Below are 25,245 nucleotides of genomic sequence, written 5' to 3' on the forward strand. Positions count from 1 at the left end.
GCTTTTTGGAGCAGATCGGCATATGATTTTGGAGGATAGTTGCAAAGAAAAGAGAAAAGCCACTGATTTGCGATCCCCTCTGGTTCATGTTGGTTGACTGTCGAGACAAATGGTATGCCCCTTTCAGGTAAAATTGAATATGGATATTGCTTGTTTTACACCAGAAAAATGAGTTGGTGACATTGAACTCACGCTTTGTAATGACAAATTGACAATAGGGAAGTTGTGTGCAAGGCCAGTCCTGAGATTTGTGTGGCCTGAGGCGAATATGATCTCGTATAAATTGACATTAAAGTGTTCAAGTAATTTTTTTGGGTAACTAATAATACTTTATTCATATTAATTTATTCTATTGTGTATTTGGACAATAAAAAGAAGAAAAGAAAAAGTTCAATGTGTATTTCTTTATTCTATTAATTAAATAAGTAGTATATTTGGACAAAAAAAGAAAAAAAAAATTCTAGGCTAGCGACTTTGAATAGATCATCTTTTATAAAGAAAAATTCAATGTAATAAAATATTCTAGGGTTAATGCTCATACACTCCTAATCCCTCATAATACTTCTCATACACCCCAATGTCTTATTTTTCTTCCTCTTTACACAACCTTTTCTCCCTTTTCTTCCTACCTACCCATCTTGTCAAACTTCCTACTATTAGTACCCTTCTTTGTTGTCTATTTCAGTTTTCCTTTGCTATCTATTTCAATGTTTGCATAACAAAAGGTTTGATGAAACGTGGTGGGCCCATCAGAGTTTTATTTGTTTAAATATTTATGCAAATAATAACAGTTATCCTCTATTTTTCAACGGTAAACAGTACGCTTTACTATTCATAATTCCGATCGCTGATAGGCTTGAGTTAATTGCTCTTTGTACTGGTACTATCAAAGAATTGAAAAAAGAAAAAGAAAAGTTGAGAAAATTAAAAACTTTTAGAGATAATCTTGTCAGAGAAACTCCTGATTACTGGAATATTATTTATAGACTTCAAACAAGAATATATAAAGTTGAACAGGAGATAGAAGATCTCTTATATACTCTTCAAGAGGAACAAAAACCTCTGGATTATTTGAGCATTGGTTAGATCCGTAACTCACTGGTATCAGAGCTTGTAAAATAGCTCAAAAGGGGAATCCCTCCTAATGGGGATAATGTCATATTTAATATTAGAGAAGTTGAATTCTCTACTGAAATCCTCTGATGAGAAATATCAGATCTTGTTGAAAGAATTATCTAGATGTCAAGATCATCTAGAAAAATTACCTGCTATAATCTACCAATTAGAAAAATTGGAAACAAAATAGATTATATCAAGGAACTTCCAAAAACGGAAGAAGAAAAGCTAGCAAGTGTTAGCAGAAAAATCAATGAACAGCAAAAAACTCTGGATTCTATGAAAAATATACCGAAGGACAAGAAAGTGCCTACAGTAAAAAAGAAAGCTAATGGATTTAAACCATTAGAAAAACCTGAGAAGAATCCTGTTCCAAGCATGATTTTTCTTGGACCATCTACTAGTCAAACTAGTATTCAGTATGAAACCCCGAAAGAAAAAAGAGATGTCAAAATGGTGAGCATCTTCAGGAAAAAGAAAGGAGTATAACTCCTCAATGCTGAAGAATTCGAATTCAACGAAATTGAACAGAAGGTAAAAAACTCCGCAATTCCAAAGTTAGATTTTAAACAAATCTACAAAAGGGGAAAATTTGATGTGTTGGATAGCCACCACTTCAAATTATTGGAATTTACAACCCTCTCAACAACAGGAGAGACGGATCTCTTGATGATCACTCCTGAAGAAGTTGCCCAAGCAAGAACAAAAAATTATCAATTTATGCATATTGGAGCAGTCCAAGTAGGCATAAAGCTTCTGGCTCAAGAAGGCATAAACTGTTCGGTTCTATGTGTCTTACAAGACAATAAACTAGCAGATTTTCAAGCTAGTTTGTTGGGAACCCTTTAAGCATCTTTATGCAATCAAGTAGCTTATTTCAACTGCTTCCCAAAATTCTCAACCAGCTTGAAAGATGCAGCTCACTGTCTAAGACTGAGAGTCAAGAGAGATGGCATATCAATGAAAAAAGATATGCAAGAATTGGCTATAGTATACAAAATATACTATAAATTGATGAGTACCACAGTAGAACCTAAAACCAGGATATCAAATATCCCAGGTCTTACTACTGGTTTCCTCACCAGCCAGAAAAACCATTCACAACAGATTCACAAGGTTACTTGGAACGAAGTAACTTTTCCTATTGAATGGAAATTGTCTGGTCCAAAAAAACTAGCAGAAAATGCTAAAGCGGCAATTTATGAAAGCAGAAAGACTGGAGATATCAGTCTAAAATTCGACGATCACAGAAAAAGTGACGTCTGTCCTGAGAACATCAGGGTAATTCACTACTAAAAAAAATTGCAATTGCTTCGCCTTTTTACTTCGGCAACAGTTGCCGTCGCAATTGATACCCTATCGCTACGGAAAATGTTCCGTTGCGATTAAGCCTTATCATTTGCGACGGAAAATCTCTGCCGTCGTAATTTTATACTCAATTGCGACGCTTTTTCCTCTTGCCGTCGCAAAGCTTATTTGTATATGTACTTTATATAAAAAAAAAAAACTGTGGCAACACTCTCTTGGCGCTAACCCAAATATTTTTCCCTCTTTTTTCCTTTTGTTTTTTTGGCCAAATTGCGTACTAACAAACAGCCCTAGTTCTTTTTCCCTTTTTTCCCAAACATCACCCCCCCCCTCTCTCTCTCTCTCTCTCTCTCTCTCTCTCTCTCTCTCTCTCTCTCGCCCTAGAACTGGAACCGACGAGCAACGAGGTCTGCACCGCAACCTACCGCCGACACCAACGAGCTCCTCCGCCGACGTGATGAGCTCCGCTCACCGGAACCTTCCACCGAGGCCGACGAGCTCCTCCTTTACGTCGAACAGCTCCTCCTTCACCAAATAAACTGTAACACCAGCTCCTCCTTTACCCAGACACAACAGATCAATTTCTTTACGAATCTATAAGGTAAATTCCATTGTTCTTTCCATTTGTCTCTCGTTAATTCTAGAGAAACAGTTTATTGTATATGAGAGGTCAATATTTAGATTGGGAGTTCAATTTTGATATGAAACTAATTGGGCTTTCTTTCAAATTTGAGCACTAGTGGCCAATCCTCCTGGATAATCTTCATGTTTAGTAAATAGATGGATATCTTTCTCTTAGACATCGATACAATCCTCCAGAATGCCAGTTGTCTTGCCTGCTTGTCACAGAGTACTCAAGGAGGTATGGATTCAAGGATTTATGTTGTGAATTTGATAAATGTGTTTTTGTATGCTAGAAATGAAGTGCTTAGATTGATTTTAGTATCAGGCTTTTAATTGAGTGCGAAATTATTGTTCTTTTCGGGTGTGTATCGATTGAGAGTTTGATGAAGTTTTGATCTTTGATGTTCAGCAGTGTGTTTGCGTTGTTGTTGTTTGACAGGTTTGTAGAAGGTTGCCGGGTTTTTCACCCGCTGAAGTGTTGGATTTTGGTGCTGGCATGGGTTTGGCTTTCTGGTGAGAAGTTCATCTGGTTATCTTTTGATTGTGAATGACGTGAAGATTTGGGATTACTGTTTATATGTAATGTGATTTTGATATAATGTAAATCAAATGTTGTAGGGCACTATGAGAAGTCTGGCCGAATTCCTTGGAGAAAGTTAACTTAGTAGAGTCATCACAATCAATGCAGCGTGCAGGCCAGAGCCTTATACAAGGTTAGTAATGGTTCTTCTGTTTAAACTAGTTTAAAAGTCCTTGAGCATTATTGTTCCTGAGTAATAATGCGACATTAGATGTACCTTATCATGAAAAAACACTTACTAATAGAATTATCTTTGTAAACTCTTAGGGTGGTATCCTCTGACAAAGTTGAATATCTATGTCTTGTTGGCTTCCTGTCTTCCATTCACTCACATGTCAAATTGTCTTCTACCTTTTTTCACGTCTTTGGAAAATTAGTTGAGAAGATTCTATATGCGAAATGAAAAACTTACTAAGGTCAATTATGAATTATCTTTGTGGCCTTTGAGAGAAATGTATTTTGGCTTCCTTCCCCCATCTGCTCACCTGTCATGTGTGCCCATTGTGGATTCCTGTAGCAATGCATTTACATAGATCTGACAATATTTTCATCAGGTACACCTTTTGTGGGCTGGCAACAATGATTCTGATCAATGAGGTCAATTGTTTGGACTTGCCTAGACTAATTGTAAGATTTTTTCTTTTCTTTGTGTGGTTCAGATTGGATAATAACTAACTGTATAATATACATATAGATATAAAAATCTGTTCAAGTAATTTTTTTAATTTGTTTTTACTCTGCTGTGTATAATTTCACTGTTGCATTCCTCTTGTGATGGTTTCTATGAACATGCTCTGTAATTTCTTAAATTTAACTTTTTTCTTGTATTAGGATTGGTTGGTATTTCGACAAGGGAAGGAATGTGGATTTCAGGGGAGGACTAATAAGTTAGTTGATGGTTGCTACTCTTTCTGGCAGGTGATTTTCTTTATTATTTTCTTTTCTTTTTTCTTTTTAATTCTTGAACCTATGGATTTTCTGCATCATAGTTGAGTTAACTAAGATAAGTGACCAGGGAAGTGCATTTGCATTATTACAAAGAATACCTTCAGTTAGTGAGGAGCAAATTGTGCTACTGGATGTGGGACACTACAATTTGGATACCTCACACACTTCTACAACATCTCGTATATCTGAAGTGGACAACAGTTCTGAAGGTACTTCATCTCAGGTTGATGACACCAGAGGTTTTAGCCAGGAAGGTAGGCTGAGTTACACAAGTTTTAGATGTTTGGCTATTTGCCTATATATGTTTGATACTGTAACAAATTGGTTTTTGTAGCCATATGTTTGTTTCTATGTTTCTAGTTTTACCTGCTATGAGGTTTAATATTAGTTTTCCCTTTTATTTTATGCAGGGTTGAAGGTTCCCTTTCCAGTGAATTACAATGATATTGGATATGATTTTATCAACAGAAAGTGTAGAAATGAAGCCGCTTTTCCATGCCATTGCATTGCAGCGGTACATACTTTTATGCACACAGGTTAGTTTACAAATATGAACTTCACTGATTACTGATGGAAGTCTCATTTGCCTGATTAATTTGTTCAGTTCTATGGTTTTCTGCTGCACTACGAACTTTGTATAGGGAGAGAAGCCAGCTTTTTGAAAATTGTTGTCCAGGCATTAGCCATGATTAGATGGCATGTATTGCCACTTGTTCTTTCTTAATTCATATGTTGTATTCTCTTTTGAAAGATTTATCTGGTTACCATATTATTTGAACCTAAGCAGTTAGTATTGGCATTAGAGGCAGGCGTCAAATTGTTGGACATATCCAATTGCTAGATACTTGTAAGGGGAACCTCTATATTTTCTTAGTCCACTTCTTGGCATTGCAAGTATTTTAGTTTTGTAGTGGGGTTTTAGTCCACTTTTATCCAATTTGTTTGTGGGTTTTTGGATTTCTGATGATGGATGTCTTAATATGCAGATAGTTGTCTGTGAGAACAGAAAGGAATTGCAATATGGAGGACTGGGGTAATACTGCTTTCCTTGAATCTTAGGCTTCTTCGAGTAAGTTTAAATGTTGAAGAAGCCTAATGGAGGTTGATTTTCTTTAATTTTGATTCTATGTAGTTTCTGGGTTTCATTTTGGTTTCCCAATTTGTCGATTAAGTGTTATCCCTAGTTAATTTACTTATCTAGTTGTTCTTGGGTCTTTGTAGATACAAGAGTATGTTGAAGCTGAAACCTTCTTTAAATTCTGCAGGAAAGGGTCTCTTTTGAATCTTGATGAGATTACCTATGTCCAAAATGCGGTGAAGAGTTCGACAATTTGAGAGGGCTCGAAGCTCATTTCAACCAGATCGTTCTGTACATCCCAATTTCTGATCTTTAAAATATTACCTTAAAGTGACATTACATTGATATGTTAAGTGGTGCTCAAGTTTCACTAGTTATTGGTAAAACCCTGCATGTGATTATGTGAATATCTACTTGCTTGTTTGTTTGAATACAATCAAAGATATTAAAGTTTCTGCAGTAGCTCCTTGATCCTTGTTTATATTATCAAAAAATATTATGATTGCAAGTGTTAAAACGAGGAGCTCAGACTGTGTCACAGAGATGTAGTTTGGAAATTGGTTCAAATGTACATGGCTAAACCTCTGTAATTTATTCTTGTCAGTATTGTTTGTGAAGAATTATACATGTACAGGAAGAATCTATATTTCATTGTTAACAGCATCTTAATACCATTGGTCATTAAAAAGTGGGTAATGTTTGCCCTGTTTTTTATGTGCAGCATCTCAGTGAGTAAAATTTTTTAAGGGTATCAAATATTGGACCTCTTGGAGAATCGTTTGTTAAGAGAGAGAAATGGGAAGGTCAGATAGGCTCACATGCCCAAGATTCTGATGTCTTGATGGCCTCAGTTGTAATTGTAATTATCAGATTCTCAGGTACTACTGCAAAATATGCATCTTTTTATTTTTTGCATTGTAAAATATTTCTATTAGATGTTTAACTTGAGTCCACAGTTTCTGATTGAAATGTGATAATTTGTATACTACATAGTGTGGAAATAGAAGTAAAACCAGCCAATAAAGTCTAGTCATTCATTAATATCTTTACTGATCTTGAAGCTAATTTCATTTTGCTTGTAGGGACTCTCTTCTGACCACAGTTTCAAGGTCAAGATGGTAGTGATGTTTATATGTCTTTTGTTGTTAGTGTGATATCAGCTCTAAATATGTTACAAGTTTACAACAATATGGTGCTTCCACTAAAGGTAATTTCACTTAGAATAACACATGTGCTTTATTTCGTCCATATGTGTAGTGAACTATTGTGGTAATACTTTCTATTAAAATTGTAAAGTATTGTGTGTATTGGTCCATAGGATTTGGGTGAATACCAATTTTTAAGATCTGGGATTATCCCTATTGATGATTATGTGCTTATGTGCAATGTTGACTTATATTGGTGAATTTCTACTACTTATAAGTTAAGTCCACTATCTGCACCCTTCAAATTAAATTGTAAAAGAACCTTAATCTAGTTTCAGATCTAGGACATCAAAAAGGTCTAAAGTTGACTGTGGTGAATTTTGTTATTGTTTGATAGTGTTGGTGCATTAAAAATGGCTGCATTGCTTTCTGCAACTTCTATGAGTCCTAGTATGCTTGTTGGAACAAATTGAGCTTCAAATAGCAAGGGCAAAAGAGGAAGCTCTAAGCAGGAAAGAAATACTAGAAAAGATAGAAAAGTGGTTGGCTGCTTTCAAGAAGAATCCTCGCTAGAGGAGTACAATAGGGTTGAGAATTCTACTCTCTTTTTTTTCATTTTTTCTTTTTCACATATTATTGCCCTTTCTGTTTCACTTTGTCAATACTAACCACTTAAAATCTTCAAGGAATAAATCTCACTTCATTGTCCTTCCATGTTGTGTGCTTTCAGGATGATAATCGCTATACAGCAGGAAAAGGTGCTCATATTACTTTGAAACGTGCAGAGAAAGTGCATGTTTTACTAAACAAAATTCCCCGTAAAGACTTGGTTAAATGATAAATTGTAATTTGCATGGGATCCTTTTATTTATAGCATGCAGAGAAGATGTATATATTTGTGTTCCATGTTATGCCTTTATTTGTTGTAGTGAATCACACTGTCAGTTGTTTCATAGGTAGAAGTGTTCTGGTGTGGATCCTAATATAAATTTGAAAGTATGCTTAGGCAGCAGCTGTGGTTGATAGTCTGGCCATCTTTTAGAAGTGAAGGTGCTGCAGTGCGTTTGTTTTGGCTTACTCTTGATTGTTGCTTGGTTACAGATGATGGGTTTCATATTGTAATTTGATATTTTTCGGTTCATAATAATTGCTATAGATGGTACTAGCTTTGTTGTGCATTTCACACCATTTTTTTTTAAAATTAAATATTCTTTTGCGACGGCAAAGTATCCGTCGCAACCAATTCACCCCATTTTTTTTTTTAAAATGAAATATCTTTTTGCGACGGGTACTTTGCCGTCGCAAATAGTTTAGCCATTGCGACGGCAACAGTTTTCCGTCGCAAATACTTTTTGCAACGGCATTTTACCGTCGCAAATGGATTTTGTGACGCCACCTATTGCAACGCCAACATTTCCGTCGTAAAAGGCTCAATTTTCCGTCGCGAAAAGTTTTTTCCGTCGCAAAAGCCCAATTTGCCGTCGCAAAATAGGCGTCGCAAAAGCAATTTTTTTTAGTAGTATAAACAAGAATCTTCTCAGAAGAAGCTACAGCACTAGAGAAGCTAGTGTTAGTGGTACTAAATACTCTGAAGAACCATCAGAGTCCATCACTGAAGAAGAATTGGAAGCTGATCTAAACAAACCAGTTAATATGCTTAAAGCACGAAAGCTCTATGATCTCTATGATGAAGCGGAAGTCTGTGAAGATCCTGAACGATTAGAAAAACTAATCGAAGAGATGAAAAATTTTAAACCAAGAAAGGAAAGAAAACTCCTTCCCTATTAAGATATTGAAATGGAAGATGGAGAAAGCTCCAAAACTTTCATCACCAGAGAAAAAAGAAAAGTGAAACTTTCTTTTCAAAAAGCCCCTACGGGCAAAAATGGAGAAAGAAATTCTCAGAGATTTGTCCCAGAGGACAATATACCCAGAGTACCAATTTCCTCTCATGGTATCTGGTTAAATCTAGACAAAGCTCTAGACAAGAGAAAAACTCTTGACCAATGGGTTGATAGCCTAATGATGGCCTCTGCTCTAACCCTTGGAAAATTTGAAGCACCAGATCTTCAGGTGTACTATGAAACTACTCTCACTGGAGTAGCAAAAAAGTACTATTTCTCTTTTAAAGAGACTGCCAGAGGAAGAGACTAACTTGAAGAAATCAAAAATTCAAAATCTCCGTATGATTTTGCAGTACCCCTGTACGATCAGTTCTGTGGAGATCTCTCAAATCTGAGTGAAAAGACCAAAGAAACGGCAAAATCAAATATCTATGCTCTCAAAATTTGTGACATGAGATATTTTGAAGAATACTTGAATGAATTTCAAGAATATTACTGTACAATTGGTGAACTAGAAAATACTGATCTAGACATCTAGTCAACCTGTTGCACAGGAAACTCCCTGAACCATGGAGAACAGCTGTGCGAGAAAGCATAGCAGAAAAACCAATTGAAAGATTTTCAGTTGGATGAATTGCTGACAGAATCAGGCAATTACTGAAAGAACAATGCAAAGCCAATCTTAGAGCTAAGATGGCCAAGAAACAACTCAAAAGAGTTGAAAATTTTTGTTATGGTATACTGGATATGCCAACCAACTGGGATGTCACGAATCCAAATTCCACAGAAAAAGAAAAGAAAAATATTACTTGAAAAAATTCAAAAAGTGTAATAAGAAAAGAGATTGGAAATTCAAGAAAAGTCCCAATTTCAAGAGACAACAGGATGAAGATCCAAAAAAGAAATTCTTCAAGAAAAAGAAGAATACTTATCAACACAAACAACAACCAAGCAAAAAAGCTTGCAGATGTTGGCTGTGTAAAGTTGAAGGGCACTATGCCAATGAATGCCCGGAAAAGGGTAAAAGATCTACTAAAACTCTATTTGAAGAATATGAGCTTATAGTAGAAACAGCAAACCTGAAAGGCTACGAAATAGCCTATTTTGATGATGAAGAAGATGATAGGTCAGTTTACTCTGCCTTGTCTGAAGAAGAAAATTCATCTGAGTCTGAAACAGAGTCTGAAGTAGAGTACTTGGAATTTAGACAAATGAATGTTCTGAGAATTTTCTGAGAATTAAAAACTGTGAAGAAAGTAAGATAGAAACAAAAATGTCTTCTTACCAGGTGAACCCTGGTACATTCGTTTGTGACTATTGCTTATGTCACGAAAATAATGGTCTCCCTATGTTTTGTGAAGAGTCGAAAAAGACTTATCACAAAGAATGCTTCATAGCTGAAGCAAGAAGAAAAACCAAGAATGGCCTTGTCAGCCAATTGGTAGAACAAGAATATGAAGAATATTTCTCTGAACAAAAAGAGAAAGAAGAAGAACGAGAGGCAGAAACTCTGTTCCAAAAAATTATGGAACCTTCTCCTCCATCTTCCTCAAAAATAAAGGAAGAAAAAATCGATGAAGAAAAAGTCGATGAAAACATAGAACTGGTTGAACCACCAGAAATTGTTCCAGAAGAATGCAAACCATTCATACCACAAGAACAAGCTCAAGAAAATGAGCTACAGCAATCGAAAGTCGTCTCTACTAGTAGATACAGCAACTATATAGAGATTGGACTCAAATTCCCTGATCACAAAAAATATCATCTACATGCCTTTGTAGATAATGGATCAGGATTTACAGTTGCAAAGAGATTTGCAATTCCAGAAGAACTCTGGAAAGAAGATAAGAAAAGAACAGCTACTGGAGTTACGTTTGATGGAAGCCATCTTACAATGAATAAAGTAGCCAAAAATGTTCATATCACTATTGGTGGAGGAATATTTATCATCCACAATGTCTGGCAATCTGAAGGCCAAGGCTCAGATTTCTTGTTGGGAAATGATTTTATTCTCTAACAGAGATTTATATAGGATGAAGAAGCGATAGGCTTCAGAAAAGGAGAACGGGTGTTCTGGGCAAATAGGCTTACCCAAGCCAAAAGTGTAGTAGGACCAAATTTTACTACACAATATCAGAGATCGCAACAGAATAGTGGTGATCTTACCCCCTATAAACCCAAATTTGAAACCATACTCCAAATCAAACAACAAGAAGAACTACTTGTTGAAGAATCTTCTAAAGAAGAAAAAGAAGAAACTAGTGAAGAAGAAAAAGCTAGTTTCATCCATGAGCATAACCTCAAGCACTTTCAGAATAAGCTTGAGTCTCAGCAAATTCCCACTCTTGACAAAATCAAGAAACTACTCGAGCAGAACATCGATGTAGACCCTCAAAAGTTTTGGGAAAAAGACCCAGTGGTCTGTGAATTAAGATTACATGATATGAATGCCATCTGTCATGTCAAAGCTATTCCTCAGTATAAAGAGAAAGACCAGAAAGAATTCAGGAAGGACATTGAAGATCTCCTGAACAAGAGATTAATTCAACCATCTACTAGTCCTCATCATGCACCTACTTTCTACGTAAGAAATCATGCAGAAAACCTCAGAGAAAAAGCTAGAATGGTGATTGACTACCGAGATGTCAACAAGAAGACTGTCAAAGACGGTTATCAAATTGCTCAAGTAAGAGTACTGATCAACCAGCACAGAGGAGCCAAAGTCTTTTCAAATTCGATGCAAAGTCGGGTTTTTGGAAAGTCAAGATACACCCTGAGAGTGTTCCTCTCACGACATTTGGAACACCACAAGGTCATTACGAGTGGTTAGTAATGTCTTTTGGTCTAAAGCAAGCTCCCTCAATCTTCCAAAGAAAGATGGACAACATCTTCAAATATGTCGCGGAGTTCTGTATCGTCTACATTGATGACATCCTTGTCTTCTCCAAAAACAGAGAAAAGCATATGAAACACCTCCATGAGGTTGTAAAGCTGATAGTTCAGCATGGAATTATCCTAGGTGAAAAGAAAATCTTCTTTATCCTCGATGAAGTTGATTTCCTAGGAATAAACATCAAAAATGGAGTAATAAAACTCCAGCCTCACATCCTTGAGAAGATCTGGAAATTCCCAGATAAAATTCCTGATGCTAAAAGTCTAGAGAGATTTCTTAGTGTCATAAATTATGGGAGAGATTTCATCCCCAAAATCTCAGGGTTAACAGCAATGTTATCTCCTAAAACAAGTTCCAAAAGAAAATGGAACTTCACAGAAGATGATGAAAAAATTGTGAAGCAGATAAAAAATCTCTGCAAAAACCTCCCTCCTCTACAACAACCAAAGGAAAATGATGAAATTATCCTCCAAACAGATGCGAGTGATAATTATTGGTCCGGTGTAGTTCTGGCAAAAGCGCCTGGAACTAACATTGAAAAAATCTGCAAATTTTGTAGTGGCAAGTTCAGCCCTGCAGAACTGAATTATCCCACATGGGAAAAAGAAATTTTGGCTGTTAAGAAAACAATTTTAAACTCTCCAGCTTTTCTTGGAAAACCCTTTACTGTTCGCACCGATTGTGCTAGAGTAAAGAATTTCAAAAATTTCAAACTTGATAAAGCTGCTGATAGAGGAAGATTAGCAAACTGGCAATTATTTCTTAACTAATATGATTATGTCGTCGAATTAATTGCAGGAAACAAGAATTATCTTCCAGACGCCTTGACCAGAGAATTGGCAATGTTCAGCCAGAAAGACGACGACGAAGGTCGCAATCCCAGAAGCAGAAGAACTGGGAAAGAACATGAAGTTGCTGAGGATTCCAAAGAAAAAATCCTCAAAAGATTCCTGCTAGGACTAAAAGGACTAGTCACAACTGATCAATCCCAGGGTAAAGGATTGGCTAGCCAGTCTCAAACGACAGACGGTAAAGGCTCATCAAGACCGTTAACGGTTGTTGCTTTGCCAAAAAGCAAACCTACTCCAACTGGAGTAATAAATGTCTTTAACTATGAACTTCAAACATTTGATGCTCCTGTGTTCAGAACTGGCATGAGACTAGCTTACCACCAGAAAGCAATTCTGGATAATCTCCTATTTGCTTTTCAGGAAAGAAGCAGTGGTTTGATGTTCCCAGCTCTCTTTGCACTAGCTGAAGAACTCTATGAAAATGCTAAGCCACAGTTTGAAGAACTTCATACACAGCAAAGTGCTGTTAGAAAGGAAAGAATTCACTTCCTCGAAGATCCAGAAAGTGCTAGGGTCCCTATCATAGCACTCAAAGAATCAGACTGGCATGAATTCCATAGTCTGATAGGAAGTCATAATTCTGAGGACCGTATTCCTCCAACTCTCTTCATTATTGCAGGACCATATGTTGGAAGATACTTAGTCAATGTTCAGAGTGAACAGCCTCAAGAACACAAGCTTTGGCTTGTTGAAAATGGTTTTGTCCATAATCTATGGACTAAAACAAATGATGGCCTCAAAAGGCTTTCCTCCTATCATTGTCAACACAGTCAAAAATATTAGAAAAAATGACTGTACGCTTCGTCTGAAGTTTAGATCCACTCCTCCAGAATGGAGCCAGAAGGCAAACGGAGAGGTTGAGTATATTTCTCCATATCATTATGTTAGAATTATTCAAAGACAATATCTTCAGCCTGCCTGTGTGGGATACAATGGCCAGCCAAACTCAAGCATCCCATGGATGAAAGCCATGGCTCTAGAATACATCAAAAAGATCATCTTTGAAGATATCAACAATACCTTCCTGGCAGTAGGAGAAAAAACTATTATCACCGCTTAGATCATCCTGACGTAATCAGCAGTGACCTATTCCTATCTCTCACCAGAAAAGAGATAGACTCGACACTGGCATGCTTGCAGTGGGTGGAACGGCTTGAAACGGACAACCACTATAAAATGTATGTTGATACAGATGTCGAAGATAATGCAACCACTAGCCGAATGGCCCAGGCAGACAACGACCTTGGCCACAACTTAGAAACTGACGAAAACATGTGAAGCTACAGGTGAAGAATAAGCACCAAAAGTGCAACTGTAGAACTTTTGACTTTGTCAAAAGCAACTTTTGCTTTTTCAAAAAGAAAAGAAAAAGACATTTCACCTACTGTCTTTATGCTTTCCCCATCCGACCTCCACCAGAAAGAGTACTCAGGAAAGCAGAAGAGTCAAGGAGTTGTTCTGTATATTGTGAATATTTGAATTCTAGTTTGAGGTCCGCTCCCTATATAAGGAGCCTTAGTTTCAGTAGTAAGGCATTTGGAAAAAGAGAGAAACAGAAAACAAAATCATAAAGGACCTATTGGAGTCTTTCCCAACAAAGACAATTTGGAGAGTTCCTAAGAGCAGAGCATGAAGGACCTATTTTCAACAACCGCTATCAACAACGGTTTTTTGAGCCAATGAAACCAGCTTGGTCGTTGAAGGCACCGGAGTTTGTTGATTCTGTCTTGGGTTTTACTAGACCAAGAGATGATTTCGAACGAAACCAGGTTCAGGAGTACTGTTCAACTGGTGAACTTCCCAATGGTGCTACCACTCAACGGGAATCCGGGGACCGGTTGTCAAATTCAAGGCAAAAGAGACGTCGCATTGGAGAAATACAAGCTACTGTATCTGGGGTGCCTATTGGGTCCTGCATGGAGATCTGCAACTCGGAAGTATGTCCAGAGATTATTTGTGGGGTCGAAGTTGACCCTAGAGATGTTGCCAGGGTGGATTGTAGAAACAGCAATGTCTCATCTCTGATTTCGGCGGCGTCGGTGGGTATTACTGACTTGATAAGTAAGGCTACCCCATGTGACCAGGGTACGATTGACGGGCTTAAGGTATGTAATTTCTCTGTTAAAGAAAAGTCATTGTGTGATCTCAATTTACGAGAGAGCGAAACTCAGGCAGAGTCGTCCTTTGCATTAATGAGGGATGGGTCTGCTAAAGAAAAGGTTGGTGGTGACTGGGAGCAATCTGTCGAAGAGATTAAGTTGACTGCTATTTCCCCTGGGCGTCAAATCCACTTTCCACCTAGTAACTTTTTAAATAAGGAGGAGTGGAAGTCAAATTCTCATGAGGTAGTTATTGATGGAAGTAATGGGGTTGGGCCTCAGTCAAGTCAGCCCAACTCGAAACTGCTGGGTCCAAAGTCTAAGAAGGAAGGCAAAACGAAAAAGGGGGCTACTCCAAGTAAACAGGTGTGTTGTATTAGGCCTACTTATGAGTCGTCTTCAAAGGGTAGTCTATTACCGGGGATGGCTGGGTCTTCGGAAAATACTTGTGACTTGGGGGGCCAGAATGAGGCCGGACTGGCTCCTGAGACTAATTGGCCTGCCAAGAAGAAAAATCCCGTCGCTAAGCAGGTGTTTGTTGTTGGCGGCGGGAAGAGAAAAGGGGTCACAGTGGTGAGGAACTCTCCAAAGAAATTGCAGCTGAGTGTTGAGCGTACTCTTGATCGTTCTTCCGTGATGGGTCCTGTTTCGACCCATCACGAGCAATGAATGTACTATGTTGGAACTGCCAGGGCATTGGGAACCCCTGGACAGTTACAGGACTCAAAGGGATAGTATCCCTCAACCATCCCAGTGTAATCTTTTTAAGTGAAACTCTATGTACGGCTAAGGAAATGGTGGAGGTCAGGAATCAGATCGGGTGGAGGAATGCAATTGCAGTCGATTGTAAGTTTGTTAAAAAGAAAAAAAGCAAGGGTGTGAGTAGAGCTGGTGGGCTGTGTTTGATGTGGAAGGAGGAAGTGGATGTGTCTCTCCAATCTTTTTCGGAAAGCCATATCGATGTCACTATTGGAAAGAATGGAGAACCGAAGAGTTGGAGGTTTACTGGTTTATATGGACAACCTAGAGTGGAGAATCGATATAAGACTTGGAGTTTGTTACGTTCTCTGAGTTTGCAAGGCAATCTACCCTGGGTTGTTGGAGGAGATTACAATGAAATTTCGTGTGCCTCGGATAAATTGGGTGGTGCACTTCGAAGGGCGAGTCAGATGGAGGGTTTGCAAGAGGCAATGGCTTTTTGTGAGCTGGGTGAGCTACCGGTGGTGGGACCGAAATTCACATGGCGGGGGATTCGTGGGGGCGAGGAAGTGAAGATAAGGTTGGATAAATTTACTGGGTCGCTTAGTTGGAAAAGTTTGTTCCCTACGTCGAAGGTAACGCATTTGAATCCTTCTGCTTCAGACCATTTACCTATTTTGTTGGAAGTTCGGGACCAAAGGTTGCGTAGGAAAAGAAGGAGGCGACGTTTCAAGATTGAGGAATTTTGGTTGAACGAGGAGTCTTGCAGAGAAGTAGTTAGACTGGGCTGGGAGAGCACGGCTGGACCTGATCCATTCTTTATTCTATGGAACAAATTGCAATCTACCCGTGTAGCATTGGAGACGTGGAGTGAGTCTTTGTTCGGTAATTTAAAGCTTGAGATTGAGACGACGAGAGCACAGCTCTCCTCATTTTTTGATGTATCACCATCGGCGCCTCCTGTTGCTGAGAGATTGGTACTTGAAGCTAAGTTGAATGGTCTTCTTAGGAGAGAGCATGACTTTTGGAGACAGAGAGCAAAGGTGTTCTGGTTAACTAATGGTGACATGAACACAAGGTTTTTCCACCAGAGAGCTAGCAATAGAAAAAAGAAAAATACAATTGTGGGGCTGTTTGATAGTGATGGGGTGTGGTGTACAGATGATAATGCTTTAGAGAATATTGTGCTTTCATACTTTAAAAAACTATTCACGTCAACCTCCCATGCAAATTTCCAGAACATTCTAGACACATTCCCTATGTTGGTTTCACATGCAGACAATGTTCAGTTGACAAGGGAATTGGAAGAGACGGAGATTTACGATGCATTAATGGCCATGCACCCTTCAAAGGCACCGGGCCCAGATGGTTTTTCGCCTTCTTTTTATCAAACGTTCTGGGATCTTGTTGGCAGGGATGTGGTGAGGGCTGTAAGGTTAATGGTGGGATCAGAGGAGCATTTGAGGTCAATTAATTCCACTTTGGTTACGTTAATTCCGAAAGTGGAAGTACCACAACATATGTCTCAGCTTCGCCCTATTAGTCTATGCAATGTGCTCTACAAAATCGGGTCGAAAGTCTTAGCAAACCGTTTGAAGCCCTTGCTTGATTCTCTAATTTCTCCATTTCAGAGCGCATTTGTGCCTGGGCGTTTAATCTCGGATAATGCATTGGCTGCTTTTGAGATTTCACATTGTCTAAAGAGGCGTCGCAGTGGGAAGAAAGGGTATTGTGCTTTGAAGTTGGATATGAGCAAGGCGTATGATAGGGTGGAATGGGGGTTTCTAGAGGCAGTGATGATGCAACTGGGGTTTTGTAGGGAATGGGTGCAATGGATCATGTGTTGTGTGCGTACGGTGAGCTATTCCTTTATGGTTAATGGTGAACCTAGGGGGAAAGTTGTTCCTTCTAGAGGCCTGAGGCAGGGAGATTCTATTTCCCCATATTTGTTTCTTATTTGTGCGGAGGCCCTATCCAGGATGATTTTGCAAGCAGAGCGGGTTGACTTGCTGCATGGAATAGAGATTTGTGTCGGTGCCCCAAGTATAAGCCATCTTTTCTTCGCCGAAGACTCTTTTATCTTCCTCAAAGCTGAAATGGCAGACTGTGTTGCGTTGAAAGAAATTCTGCAGGAGTATGAGCTCGCCTCGGGACAACAGGTAAACTACCAAAAGAGTTGTATATCATTTAGTAAAAACGTTGCACTCAATGTTCAGGAGGAGTTAGCTGCAACAATGGGTGTTACAAGGGTGGAGAAGCATGATAAATATTTGGGGCTTCCAACGGAGATTAGTTATTCTAAAGAAGAGGCCTTTGGGTTTTTGAATGAAAAAATTCGTGCCAGAACTCAAGGCTGGAGGGAGAAAACTTTGAGTGTTGCAGGAAAGGAAGTATTAATAAAAGCTGTGGCTCAAGCAATTCCCTCGTATGTTATGGGATGTTTTGAACTACCGAAATATTTGTGTGATGGAATGCATCAACTCATGGCTAGATTTTGGTGGGGTGATTCCAATGATAGCAAGAAAATTCATTGGCTCTCTTGGGATAAGTTGTGTCGCCCTAAAAATGAAGGAGGTATGGGATTCCGGAATATGCATTATTTCAATTTGGCGTTATTGGCAAAACAAGGTTGGAGACTCATACACAAACCGGACTCTCTCATTGCTCGCCTCCTAAAAGCTAAATATTATCCTCAATGCTCCTTCATGGAAGCTGTTTTGAAGGGAGGAGCATCTTACACTTGGCGTAGCATCATGTCTGGCAGGTTGGTGCTACAGAAAGGCCTTCGGATTCAAGTGGGAAACGGTTTAAATATCTCGCTATGGAGGGATCCATGGGTGCCCTTGCCATACTCGTTTAAACCCTTTTCACCAATTATGGAAGGGACTGAAGAGTGGACAGTGGCTGCCCTCATTGACGAAGAAAATAAAGAATGGATGTGTGATTTGCTGAGGGAGCTATTCACGGAGGAAGAGGTAAGGAGGATTGCTGCTATCCCTCTGAGCCTTCGTAATGCCAATGACCGTTATGTTTGGCATTTTGATAAGAAAGGCCAGTATAGTGTCAGAAATGGTTATTACGTGTTTCTGAATTCTATGGAGGTTGCTGCAAAATCAATAGCATCATCAAGCAAGAATGAATGTGCTCTCCGAGGTTATTGGAATAAGATTTGGCAGGCTGATGTCCCACCCAAAGTTCGGGTCTTCATGTGGAGGCTTCTACGTGATATTCTTCCTACAAGGTCAGCCTTAAAATCACGTAGAGTTGTTTTACCTAATTATAATTGTGTTTTTTGTAATAAAGTGGAAGAGACCAGCATGCATTTGTTTTATAAGTGTGGTGCTCTTAGTGGGTTTTGGAGGTGTGGGCCATTGAAACTAATGATAATGGACCAATCTAGGAGTTGTATGAGAGATTGGATCTTTGACCAAATTGATGGTATGGCAGAGGAACATGTGAATTATTTTTTTATGGCATTATGGACTGTGTGGATGGAAAGGAACAACCTGGTTTGGAATGATGGTGTTTGCCGACCTTTGTGCATGATTCAATGGTGTAGCAGACAGTTAGAGGAGTATCAGAGGGTTAATTGTAGAGCTGGAAAGCAAGGAAAAAGGCCTTTAACTAAGTGGCAGAACCCACCTAGCGGCAGACTGAAGATCAACATTAATGGGGCTTTCCGTGTGAATGATGGTTGTGGAGGTATTGGTGTAGTTGTCAGAGATCATGAGGGTAAGGGGATCGCGGCCATGGCTAGACCTTTTTTACATGCACACTCAGCCCTTAGTATGGAGGCAGAGGCGTGTAGAGCGGGTCTTCTACTTGGTATTCACCAAGGTTGGGCGGACATAGATATTGAGAGCGATTCGACCACTCTGATTGCTGCGCTTAAAAGTGAGGAGGAGAATCTATCGGAGGTAAGTAGAATTTTAGATGATTGTAAAGAGTACTTTTCTTCTTTTCGATCAGTTAGAATTCTACATACCTACCGGGAAGCAAATGGTGTTGCAGATAGACTTGCACACCTTGCTAGTGTTGTTACTATTGATGATGTTTGGTTAGATGAGACTCCTGCTATTATTCAGGATGTTCTCTACGAGGATTATTGTCACTGTTTTTCTGTAGCTCGGGGTTCAGGTTTTATGTCCCCCCCGATGCAAAATTCTACTTTTAATAAAATTAATGGAACCGGGCGTGGGGTTGAGCCTCCCAGCTAGGCTGGGTTCCAAACCCTTTACATCAAAAAAAAAAAAAAAAAACTAAGCAGAAGAGTCTTCTCTCAAATAGTATAGCAGTGTGCTTCCATTCCTGTCTAAAGTACAAAGTAGTGTGCTTAATTTCAAGTAAGTATCTGTTCTCATTCTTATGGATAGCTAAACAGCCTTTTGCTGTTTACCTGAGAATGAGGCTCTGAATGTTTAATATGTATGTATATTTGAATAAATAAATTCAGGTTGCTCACCCACTTCATCAATTATCGTTGTCATTATGTTTCAGTAATCATAGTTGTCATTATGTTTCATTATCTAGATGCATGCATCTTGTAGAAAACCAAGGTTCTAACTTTACTATTCACCTGAAAAATCAGTTTTAAAACCAAAAATCTAGACAACCAGCAGTGATTCCGCCTGTTAAAGTAACCGTTAGGTGAAAAACTTAGGCATGTTGAAGGCTAGTCTTGTTTTTGTTTCTGTCGTTTGAAGCAAAGTTTTTTTGGTAGAATAATATTGCTAAAACCACGGGTCAACATAGGATACAAAAGGCATTATCTTGAAAAGACCTATCCGTATTAGTCTTTTCCTAAAGTTATAGTGTAATACAAGAGTGTTGGGCAGTTGGGCACAATACAGAAGCTTTTTGGGTATACGGGAAAGAACCCAATATTCTAACCCAACAACTGAAGCTAGGTTTCGAACCTTGGTTGGGTGGAAAAAATAATGAAAAAGCTGCATGTGACTGCTGGGCTGAAGTTTAGCTTAATTATTGTGGTTTCAATTAAAATACATATAGTTTTGACTAGCTAAGAGTAGAAAAGAATACTTTGATTTTAGGGTTTTCAATAATATTCTATTCATCCCACAAAGGGGTATATATACAAGGACAAGAGGAGTAGTCTAACCCTAATAGGAAACAATCATTCCTATAATTACATGATAACCTAAATAAATAAGAATCATAATTACATAAGATTTACAGCTATTCTACACTCCCCCTCAAGTTGGTGCATAGATATCTATCATGCCCAACTTGTCAACTGAGCTGTCGAATATCTTCCTGGACACTCCTTTAGTAAGAACATCAGCTAACTGCTCTTCTAAGTTTACAAATGGAAAACGAATAACCTTTCTGTCAAGATTTTCTTTAATAAAATGACGGTCAACCTCCACATGCTTTGTCCTATCATGCTGAACTGGATTATGTGCAATCTCAATTGCAGCTTTATTATCACAATGTAAATCCATAGGTTGTCTAAGCTTGTAACCTAGATCTTTCAGGACATTACGAATCCATAACATTTCACAGACTCCATGTGCCATACCTCGAAATTCAGCTTCTGCACTTGATCTGGCCACAACTTTTTGTTTCTTGCTACGCCAAGTGACAAGGTTCCCTCCTACAAAAGTGAAGTACCCAGATGTAGAACGCCTGTCAGTTTTATCACCAGCCCAATCTGCATCTGTGTATCCCCCAACTTCCAATTCATCCTTTTTCTCAAACAGTAATCCTTTACCTGGCGCCATCTTCAAATACCTCAAAATCTGAAAAAACTGCATCCATATGTTCTTCACTAGGACAATGCATAAACTGATTGACAACACTCACAGCATAAGCAATATCAGGTCTAGTATGTGAAAGATAAATCAACCTTCCTACAAGACGTTGATACCTTCCTTTATCAGTTGGAATTTGATCAGGATAAATGGCAAGTCTATGATTCATCTCAATGGGTGTCTCAATTGGACTGCAGTCCAGCATCCCCGTTTCAGTAAGTAAGTCAAGAACATACTTCCTCTGTGACAGTGAAATTCCCTTCTTAGACCTCGCAACTTCAATACCCAGAAAATACTTCAGTTGCCCCAGATCCTTCATTTCAAACTCCTTTGACAGATACTTTTGTAACTCATTCATCTCTTTCGGATCATCCCCTGTAACAATCATGTCATCAACATACACAATAAGAGCTGTAATCTTACCATTCTTGCGCTTGATAAACAAGGTATGGTCAGAATTGCTCTGTCTGTACCCAAAGTCTCTCATGGACTTTGAAAATCTCCCAAACCAGGCTCTTGGAGATTGCTTCAGGCCATACAAAGACTTCTTCAATTTACACACCTTGCCAACTTCACTTGGGTAATTCTTAACACCTGGGGGCACATCCATGTACAATTCTTCTTCCAAATTCCCATTAAGAAACGCATTCTTCACATCAAACTGGTGCAAGGGCCAATCTTTGTTTGCTGCAAGTGAGATTAGAATCCGAACAGTATTGATCTTTGCCACAGGTGCAAAAGTCTCCATCTGCATTAAGCTTCACAGTAAATACCCAACGACACCCTACAGTCTTCTTTCCAACCGGCATAGGTACTAGTTCCCATGTTGCATTCTTTTGAAGAGCTTCCAATTCTTCATTCATCGCCTTTGTCCATTTTGGATCCGTCAATGCATCCTGCACGTTACTAGGAATAGATACAGTAGATAATTGATCAATAACAAGTGCATGTGACCCAGAAATCCTATGGTTAGACATAAAATTAGCTATGGGGTATTTAGCTTTGGCTTTGATATCTGGTTCATATTGTTTCTTAGGAATTCCCTTGGTAACCCTTTGTGATTTCCTAGGTTCGACACTTTCTAACCCAGAAGATTCATTAAAGTTTAGGGGGTACCTGAAGAGGATCATTCTGACTGGGATCTTCAGTTGGTGATGCAGAAGGGGGAATATCTTGTGTGTGAGCTTCAGATACGTCTTGATTTTGATTCAAACTATCCAGAAAAGTCGTCTCTTCTGTCTCGGAATTCACAACACTCTGTTCAGCAGTTACATTTTCTGTTTCGGAATTCACAACACTCTGTTCGGCAGTCGCATTTTCTGTTTCGGAATTTGCAACACTTCGTTCGGCAGTCGCATTGTCTATTTCGGAATTCACAATGCTCTGTTCGGCAACTGCATTTTCTATTTCCAAATTTCTACCCTCAAATGTATCCTCCAAATTTTCCAAGTCTTCAAAGACAACAAAATCAATAATAGAACGAGGATTCCCTTCACAACCTCTCTCCCCCTGAAGGGAAGACTGAGAAGCTCCCCCTGAGTAATAAGGCTCGGATTCACGAAAAGCAACATCAAGAGAGACATGTAAAGTGCCAGTAAGGGGATCATAACATCGATAACCCTTCTGGAAGTCAGCATAACCAACAAAGATACACTTACGGGCACGGGGATCAAGCTTGCTGCGTTGAGCCTTGGGAATATGAACATAGGCTGTGCACCCAAACACCCGGGGCTCCAAATTAGGCATAGAAGGGATGGTCAAAAATGTACGAAGCTTCTGATGAGGGTTCTGAAACTCAATCACCCGTGAAGGAATACGGTTGATAAGATATGCTGCAGATTTTACTGCTTCTCCCCAATAGGACCGAGGTACATTCATGCCAAATAAGGAAGCACGAACAACTTCCATCAACTGCCTGTTCTTCCGTTCTGCTAACCCATTCTGTTGAGGAGTATAAGAATTGGAGGTTTGATGACGAATTCCATGTGACCGGCAAAACTCAATCATAGGGCCATTCACAAACTCTCCACCATTGTCAGACTGAAACACTCTGATGGATTGTTGATACTGAGTTGCCACCATTTTGTGAAATTCGATAAACATTCCAAATACATCACTCTTATTCTTTAGTAATGACACCCATGTCATGCGAGTGCAATCATCAATAAACGTTACACAATACCGAGCTCCAGAAAGAGAAGGAATCTTTGCAGGACCCCAGACATCAGAGTGAATTTTCATAAAAGGAACAGGACTTTTATTAAGACTTGGGGAATATGAAATACGGTGGCTCTTGGCCAGTTCACAAATGTCACAATGGAAATCCAAATCACTGACAACTGAAAACAAATGAGGTTGCAGCTTCTTAAGATAACTAAAAGATAGATGACCTAAACGGCGATGCCATAACCATACTGCTTCCTTTGCATTCTCTACCCCATTAATCTGATTAGCTTGCCCCAAAAGATGCTTCTGGTTTTCTCCAGTCTCTGTCAGATCCAGGTAGTATAATTTTCCCCTTCTAACACCATAACCAAGAATCCCCGAGTCAGAATGTCCTGAAACACACAGAAAGATGGATAGAAGGTCACAATACATGCAAGTGCTAAAATAATCTGACCAACAGATAGGAGATTATAAGCTAGTGAGGGAACAACTATGACAGATTCAAGGGTTAAGGTATCAGATACAACAATAGAACCTTCTCCGGTGACCAGAGTTGGAGTACCATCAGCAGTAGAGACAATATTTTGAGAGGAACGTCTAAGGTTTTTCACAAGACTAGGGTCATTGGTCATATGATCAGATGCACCTGTATCAATTATCCATGTATTATTCAAAGTAGCCTTACCCTTCATACCTGACTGCGCTACATTAGCGGAGGCATTGTCGAGATGCTCTTCCTCTGTAGTAGCAATAGCCGCCTTGCCCGGATTCTTTCGTGGTTTCCTGGTGAAGTCCCACCAATCAGGGTAGCCAATCACTTCATAGCACCGCTCCTTGGTATGACCTACTTCCCCACAGACACCACATTTTTTGTTTGCGTATGGGTTTGGTTTGTCATGAGGACGGCGTGGAGAAGGACCTGGTCGGCGTTGAACGGCCATAACAGAAGATTCAGTAGGTACCGAACGCCCCATAGCTTGTTTCTCTGATTGCACCTTGCGAATGTAAGCATAACTCTGCTCCAAGGAGAATTTAGGCTCCTTGTGTAGGATTTCTCCACGCACCTGATCATACTCTGGGTCAAGTCCACTCAAAAACAAGTGAACACGCATCCGGGACATTGCTGAAGTTTCTTGAACGACAGCTGCAACATTATCATGTTGAGAGGCCACCCTTTGATCAATCTCCTGGAACATTGCCACTAACTCATTGTAGTCGGTCAGAATGGGCCTTCCATTCTGCTTTGCTTCAAAACACTTTTTATTCAACTCAAAGATTCGGGTTTCATCAGAATCATCATAAAAGGTTTTCTCTACAGCTTCCCAAATATCTTTCGCAGTAGGAAGACGAATATACCGGTTCATGAGAGAGGATTCCATGGAGTCAATTAGCCAACTTTTCACCTTTTCATTGTCCGTGGCCCAAGCTTCATACTCTGCAGAATTCATGGCGGGTTCAGCCTTTACTCCGGTCAGATAACCAACCTTCCCTCGTGCTCCAATGCGCATTCTCATAAGAGGAGCCCATATGGTGTAGTTGGATTCATTCAAGATAACACTTGTGGGGAAAGCAGAGTTGTCTTGTTGGGTGGTGTAGTGGTGATGGATGATCGGTGAGGATGACACCATTGTCTTCTCGGGATTTGACTGTTCGCCTTCAATTGCAGGTCCGGCCATTGAGGAATTTGGGGTTTGTTTGTTTTTTTTTTTTCAGGTTTGGTTTTTCTAGGGTTTCAAAAAATTCGGGGTGGCTTGATTTTAATGGTGGTGGTACGCAGCGGTTTGTGGTGTGCTTTGGGATTCAGGATTCAGGATTCAGGATTCAAAGGATGCAGGCAAGTTCAAAGGATTGAACCTGCTTTGATACCAAGTAGAAAAGAATACTTTGATTTTAGGGTTTTCAATAATATTCTATTCATCCCACAAAGGGGTATATATACAAGGACAAGAGGAGTAGTCTAACCCTAATAGGAAACAATCATTCCTATAATTACATGATAACCTAAATAAATAAGAATCATAATTACATAAGATTTACAGCTATTCTACACTAAGTAGACAAATCGGAGACCCCTAGAACCGGTGGCCTGAGACAGCTGCCTCACATGGCAACCCTCAGGGGTG

General features: G+C 39.3%; 2 long non-coding RNA genes across 3 annotated transcripts; both read left to right on the plus strand.

Moving 5' to 3' along the window:
• The first annotated feature begins 2,832 nt into the window (after positions 1–2,832).
• LOC112203696 lies at positions 2,833–4,718 on the plus strand. 2 transcript variants are annotated; one of them, XR_005800924.1, is made up of 7 exons: positions 2,833–3,025; positions 3,159–3,286; positions 3,488–3,561; positions 3,667–3,761; positions 4,183–4,255; positions 4,460–4,546; positions 4,644–4,718. It is a non-coding gene; the product is annotated as an uncharacterized LOC112203696 (long non-coding RNA). The 2 variants fall into 2 exon arrangements; XR_005800925.1 differs by having other exon boundaries at positions 3,165–3,286.
• Positions 4,719–5,059: 341 nt separating this feature from the next.
• LOC121049624 lies at positions 5,060–5,610 on the plus strand. Its single transcript, XR_005800926.1, has 3 exons — positions 5,060–5,112; positions 5,364–5,423; positions 5,563–5,610. It is a non-coding gene; the product is annotated as an uncharacterized LOC121049624 (long non-coding RNA).
• The last annotated feature ends 19,635 nt before the right edge of the window (positions 5,611–25,245 follow it).

The sequence above is a fragment of the Rosa chinensis genome, chromosome 5 (genome assembly GCF_002994745.2).
Source record: "Rosa chinensis cultivar Old Blush chromosome 5, RchiOBHm-V2, whole genome shotgun sequence".
Lineage (NCBI taxonomy): Eukaryota > Viridiplantae > Streptophyta > Magnoliopsida > Rosales > Rosaceae > Rosa > Rosa chinensis.